Below are 7,493 nucleotides of genomic sequence, written 5' to 3'. Positions count from 1 at the left end.
TGGGCGGGGTGCGCCCCTGCGCCCATCCCTGGCCGGCGACGTGCCCCGCCGTGGCCACCCGTGCCCACGCCCGCGTGCCCCTGGGCGTGCACCCGAACGGGGCACACCCGTTGCGCCCGAACCCGAACGCACGCACACCCGAACCGATAGGCCCCCCCGGGCCACTGACTAGGGGGCCCCGCCCCAGAACGGTTTTAAAAAAAGAAAAAAAGAAAGGAATTAAAAAATATATAAAAATAATAATAAAAAAGAATATATTAAATAAATAAACAATAACTAAAATAATTAAAATATTAATTAATTAATTAAGTAATTAATTAAGTAATTAATCTTGATTAGATTAACCTAATCACTAATTAAGCTAATTAATCTATTTTAGTTAATGATAGAGAATGACAGGTGGGTCCCCCTGGACCCACATGTCAGGTTGACCAGTCAACTCTATTGACTGCTGACGTCAGCATGACATCATGCTGATGTTATTATTCCATTTTCGAATTAATTTAAATAACTAATTAAATCCCAGAAATTAATAAAATCCTTAGAAAATCATATCTTTTAATCCGTAACTCGGATTAAAATATTTTCAACATGAAAGTTGCTTAGAACGACGTGACGATTCCGGATACGCAGTCCGTTCGTCCGCCACACACCCCTAACCTATCGAACTCGCAACTTCCCCCCCCGGCTCCTCTGCCCGGAAACACGAAACACCGGGGATATTTTCCCGGATGTTTCCCCCCTTAACCGGTATCACCTACTACCGCGTTAGGGCACACCGAACACCGCGTATTGCCTTGTTATATTTTGTGATGCTTTGTTTGCTCTGTATTCATTATTTCTTCCCCCTCTTCTATCCGGTAGACTACGAGACTGACGCTGCTGCTGACCAGTTCGACTACGGAGTTGACGACCCCTCTCTCTTGCCAGAGCAACTAGGCAAGCCCCCCCCTTGATCACCAGATATCGCCCATTCTCTTCTATACTGCTTGCATTAGAGTAGTGTAGCCTGTTACTGCTTTCCGTTGATCCTATTCTGATGCATAGCCTGACATTGTTGCTACACCTGTTGATACCTTACCTGCAATCCTAAATGCTTAGTATAGGATGCTAGTTTATCATCATTGGCCCTACATTCTTGTCGGTCTGCCTTGCTATACTATTGGGCCGTGATCACTCGGGAGGTGATCACGGGTATATACTATACATACATACATACTATACAGATGGTGACTAAAGTCGGGTCAGCTCGAAGAGTACCCGCAAGTGATTCTGATGAGGGGGCTGAAAGGACAGGTGGCTCCATCCCGGTAGAGGTGGGCCTGGGTTCCCGACGGCCCTCGACTGTTACTTTGTGGCGGAGCGACAGGGCAGGTTGAGACCACCTAGGAGACAGGTGGGCCTGGCCCTGTTCAGCGTTCGCGGATACTTAACACGCTTAATGAGATCTTGGTATTTGATCTGAGTTGGCTACGAGCCTATACGCACTAACCATCTACGTGGGAGTAGTTATGGGTATCCCGACGTCGTGGTATCAGCCGAAGCACTTCAGACGTCAGCGACGGAGCGGCGCGCGCCGAATTGGACTGGAACGCCACTAGGCTAGGTCTGCTTTCGGCCGCCCACGCAACGTGCAGGTGTGCTCAGGGCGATGGGCCCAGACCCCTGCACGCTTAGGTTTAGACCGGCGTGCTGGCCTCTCTGTTTTGCCTAGGTGGGGCTGCGACGTGTTGATCTTCCGTGGCCGGGCATGACCCAGGAAAGTGTGTCCGGCCAAATGGGATCAAGCGTGTTGGGTAATGTGGTGCACCCCTGCAGGGAAGTTAATCTATTCGAATAGCCGTGATCTTCGGTAACAGGACGACTTGGAGTTGTACCTTGACCTTATGTCAACTAGAACCAGATACTTAATAAAACACACCCTTCCAAGTGCCAGATACAACCGGTGGTCGCTCTCCCTCAGGGATATGAGGAGGGGATCGCCGGGTAGGTTTATGCTATGCGATGCTACTTGGAGATGCTACTTGGAGATGCTACTTGGAGGACGTCAATCTACTCTCTTCTACATGCTGCAAGACGGAGGCTGCCAGAAGCATAGTCTTCGACAGGATTAGCTATCCCCCTTTTATTCTGGCATTCTGCAGTTCAGTCCACCGATATGGCCCTTTACACATATACCCATGCATATGTAGTATAGTTCCTTGCTTGCGAGTACTTTGGATGAGTACTCACGGTTGCTTTCTCCCCCCTTTTTCCCCCTTTCCTTTCTTTCTGGTTGTCGCAACCAGATGCTGGAGCCCTGGAGCCAGACGCCACCGTCGACGACGACTACTACACTGGAGGTGCCTACTACTACGTGCAGCCCGTTGACGACGACCAGGAGTAGTTTAGGAGGATCCCAGGCAGGAGGCCTGCGCCTCTTTCGATCTGTATCCCAGTTTGTGCTAGCCATCTTATGGCAACTTGTTTAACTTATGTCTGTACTCAGATATTGTTGCTTCCGCTGACTCGTCTATGATCGAGCACTTGTATTCGAGCCCTCGAGGCCCCTGGCTTGTATTATGATGCTTGTATGACTTATTTTATTTGTAGAGTTGTGTTGTGATATCTTCCCGTGAGTCCCTGATCTTGATCGTACACATTTGCGTGCATGATTAGTGTACGATTGAATCGGAGGCGTCACAAGTTGGTATCAAAGCCGACTGCCTGTAGGAATCTCCCTTTCCAACTCCTTGGCCGAAGTCGAGTCTAGTCGTTGAAAAACTTTTACTAACATGGCTGTGTGGCCCATGGGCCCACGTCGCCATCGGGAGGTATTAGGATCTTTTATTCCTCGACCTTTACTCTGGGATTCTGAACCCTCTTCTATTCGGGTTAAACGATTTTTACTAAAAACTAACTTTAGGTTCTCGAAAATACTTTCTCCCGGAGAGCCCCTTCAGTCCAGATGGTCACCGACTGCACCAGAAGATTTCAGAGATACTCTTTGATATTCTCTCGAGACTTTGTGCCCATCACTTTTGCTATTCCCGACCACCGATAAATCCTTATGGATAACTACTTACACTTGCCATTCTTACGATCATTCCCCATTGTTCTTGTTATTACAAGATACTTGAAGTTTTCTCTATTGTTCCGAGAATACTTCGTGCCTACTGCCTAGCAGTTCTTTGCCACATGAATACCCCTTCAAATAAATCCCCGCACTTGTCAAGTATCCGCTCATCCCCAGTTGTTCATGGGTTTCACAAAAGTCTTCAAAATACTATTCGATCTTCCGAAAATCCTCTGGAGCCTTTGGCTCTTGAAATTCTTGCTTGCTCGCATTATGGTTAATCCCATAATTCTAGTAGTCTTAATGACATTCCTTGTCATTATCATTTTGAGTCTGTTGACTCAATATGTTTGCGAATGCCCGCAATCATCATTGATCCTTATAAATTACTTCTCCGGCTAAGCTGCCATTCTTTTAACTGGATTGGTTCTCGACCAATCCAATTGTCATTGATTGTACCGTAAGGCTATTCAACTTATCCATCCCTACTCAGAGCATTGCTTCTGATCCCTTGATTTGGAAATCATAATTCCTTTGCATTTGACAATTGAGTTAGTCAGTTGTTTCTATAATCTGATCTCCTTGCAATCTTCTTCCTCTAGTTGAGTACCGATGCTCACGTCAGATCCCTTGTGGACCACCAGATCCTTTGTTGGATTTTATCTGACAACGCCCTTCATATTCAATAACCTTGTGAGCCTTTCCTCTGATACATAATGCCTTTGGTAAATTGTATCCTCTGCTTTCTTAACCATGCTCTGTCTTCGAGCTTGAGTTAATTACTTCTAAAGATTCTGGTATATGATTCTAAGATGCCCCGATGGGTTGAACCTATGCCTTCCTTAATGGGTGTGAACTCGAAAGTTTTCACGAGTCGTACTCTTCTGGTATTTTGCCAGATAAAATTTCAAAACTACAACTTCATTGAGCGCGAGAAGTGAATGAAAGGTTGTGCATTGGAGAACTGGGAGTCGACCTTGAACTTTGCGTTCATGCCCATGGACACGATGTACATCTTCTCATCGAAGCTTCTTTTAAAATCAATTATTCCCTTGGTATAAGTTCATCTTATATCTGAGATCTGGCCTTTATGCAATCGTGGTTCTGACCATGTTCTCCTTTAAATATCATGTCCTGGGCAAGTTTAAGCACTTGTCTTCTATAGAGCAATACCCCAGTTCAACTTCTAGTTTGATCTGTCGTCGGGTATTACCACCTGGTATCTCGAGATTATCTTGGAACTGCATAATTTCTTATGAGTTCTTCATCAAGTACTACATACTCACCGATTACAATTTTTCATGGGCTCGGAGTTATTGAACACTCAAAGACACCGATAACTGAACCGAGTCCGCTCTACGGTTCAACAACTCTTCAGTAAGCTTCTATAAGTACGAGTTTGTTCCCGATCACGCCATTCCTAGCCTGTTTGGCTATATCATTGTCGTGACGATTCTAACGGTGCTACCTGGTCCTTATTCTCGGAGCACCAATTTTCGACGATGAACTAACCTTACGTCGATTTTCCTCGTCATACCCTTTCACCTTAAACAACAAGCTTGAATTCGAGTTTGTGTCGTACCCATGGTTCCAATGACTTTTGGCATGATCATTCCTTTGACTTGATGTCATCGCTGATTGATTACATCTTCATGAAATCTATCGACAAATGTGTCGTGATCATCATCAACCTTATGAGCTCTTCCAGGATATCAAATGAGTTCATGATGAGAAATACCATCCTTGCCCTCGATGATCTGCGTTATCATCGACCTTTATTGCCTTCCCACCAACACAAGCTTGTTCGTGTTTGGTGTATACCTTGAGTTCCTTGCTATCCAGTAATTGTTCTTCTTTACCTTGGAACATTAACATCTCTTATATCTTCAATGTTGTGAGAAATTCACCACCCTTAAGAGTTCTTGGTGTAGTGATACTTCTCACCATCACCATTCTTTCGTGGTCCTCGTGTTGGTTCCAACCGGGGTACCAACAAGTGAATGGTGCTGTTTGGATCCTGCACTTCTAGCAACCCTATTGCTTTGAAGTTAATGGTCGGCCGTTCATTCTTAGTCTATTGTTTATGGAATCACCATTCCGACATTGGTCGTGCAACCCAACCCGTACTTCAGGCGCACCCTTCAACCAATGTTTAATTGTGTATGTTTTCCTCGAGCATACTTCCTTATATCAGTTGATCTGACAAATGTTATCTCCTTGTTCACTTAATGGTGGAAATCCATCTTTTGGGAATCTCGGTGAATTGCCGTTGAGTTCACCAGACACCTCCTTGTCCTCTCCTTGGTTTAATGATGTACTATTGTTTCAGGAACCCACTCCCATAGTTCATTTCTCGAGAATCTTACGATGTCATTTCGTTGATATGTGCCGCAGTTTTTCTTCTCGGACATCCTGAGTCTGGGGTATCATGACACCAATCGGATCTGAATCTTGGTCGGATATGATGGTTGGGACATTTTCCAAGAGTTATGATGTTGATCCTTTGATGACCCGGTAACATGATGTCATGCCTAGCACCCCCCCTCCCCTGGGCGGAGGCCCTATTGTTATAGTTTCCTTTTAGCAAGGTTATCTATTCTTCCATGAGGAAATGGTAAGACTTATTCTATAAGTTGTTGCTGATGAATCCTTCGTTTATCTAGAGTCTGACCTTTTGCTTGAAGACCATGTCAATGCTATCTCGAAGCATGTCTATGGTACTCCAATTTTCATCAAGAACATTTGAAGCCCAATGTTAAATGTTTCCTACTCAATTATCCAAACACCACTGTATGGGTAATATCATGAAATTTCTCTCCCCTACCTAAGGAGTTTTCTACATAATATCCTGTCATGGATATCATGCTCTGCTTGTCCTTGGGAAGGATATACCCCTGATATACGTGTTTAAGCACATTTTCCTTCCTGTTGTTTTGTTCAAACTTACTTTTAAACTACTTAACCGAGCAGTGGTAATCCCCTGCTTAGGTAAACACCTCGGTGTACCTTCCTGTTTGGTGTAACCCTGTTTCTACTGTTGATGACTTCCGGTAACCGCCGATGGACGAGAACTTTGCCTATTGGTCCGCCTCGTTCAACGAGCAGGAAAATGGTTCTCTTCGTCCCTCGCCCTTGGTACCGACATAGTTGACAACAAAACCGACAGGCTATCCTCTGACATACCTTGTTATCTTGACCGTGCAAATATTAGCGCCTTCCTGCTTTTAACCCACATGGTGGGCCCATAACCCACAGTTCCACATGATCGAAACCTGACTCTCCTGTACACCCTGTTGTCAGAGTTATTCCTCGTGCTTGACTTTGTATGTAATTCACGGGCCACTTGCCTGTTGATCTATTCTGGTATCGGACACAATACTTATTCTCGTTGCTCTGAACCCCTTTCGCACTCTGCTTCAGGCAATGAATGATTGCCTATCCGCTTGAAACCTCTTATTACACCGTCTTACTTTGCTCTCGATGTGTGTCATTTGTTCAACTCGAGAGCTACTCATATGTTTATTCCTGGGATACCCCAGATGAATTTCCCTTATAACATCCTATCATTGTAGAGCTTCCCCCTACCTATTTGTAAGTACGATGGAGCTCCCCGAAGAAAGGACGACAACTTCATCATGATGCTTTGGGATAAAGAATTGAAGGCATCAACGAAAGGGATTAACTTCTTCAAGAAGATCCATTAGAATAACCAGAACCCCCCCTTACTCCCCTCTTAAATCTCGGGACGAGATTTCTTGTAGTGGAGGAGAATTGTGACGCCCGGATAATTAGACTACAGTAATCCCAAGCTAAGGATGTCACGTCACCTCCATTACTGTGATTAAACTCACGTTGATTCGAACCCGATTCAAATTCAAATTTAAAACATAGGTAAACAACAAAAGTTTCCAAACTTTAAAACTAAAATGTTCGGAGTGAACTAAATAATGCATAGGTAATTATGGTGGAGAAACCAAACTTTGATAAGGTGTTTAAAGACTCTAAGATAATTAAAACAGTAGTTAAAATGATTAAATACATGCCTATTGAATTTTATAAAATATTAAACTATTTTATTTTCGGTTGAGAATTAAGGTGGCAGTAGTATATTTATAAATACAAATTTAGGTGCTAGTGTTTTTTTTATAAAACTGTAATAAAAGGGAACTTAAAATAAAATAGAAAAGAAATAGAAAACAAAAAGAAAAGACCCCCCTCTCCCCTGGGCCAAGTGGCCCAGTTGGCCACAGCTGACCAGGCCGACCCAGGCCACCCCTGCCTATACCCCCCAACCACCACGGTAACCCTAACCCATTCCCCACTCGCACCCACTCCCCCTCTCCCGATCCGATCTGGATCGGGATCGATCCCCCACTCCCCCCCCCCGCAGTGCCCCGTCGGCCGAACCCCCACCGACGCCGTGCCGTCGTCCGAAGGC

Source organism: Triticum dicoccoides, chromosome 4B (assembly GCF_002162155.2).
Source record: "Triticum dicoccoides isolate Atlit2015 ecotype Zavitan chromosome 4B, WEW_v2.0, whole genome shotgun sequence".
In the NCBI taxonomy this organism is placed as follows: domain Eukaryota; kingdom Viridiplantae; phylum Streptophyta; class Magnoliopsida; order Poales; family Poaceae; genus Triticum; species Triticum dicoccoides.
Note: the sequence above shows the minus strand (reverse complement) of the source record.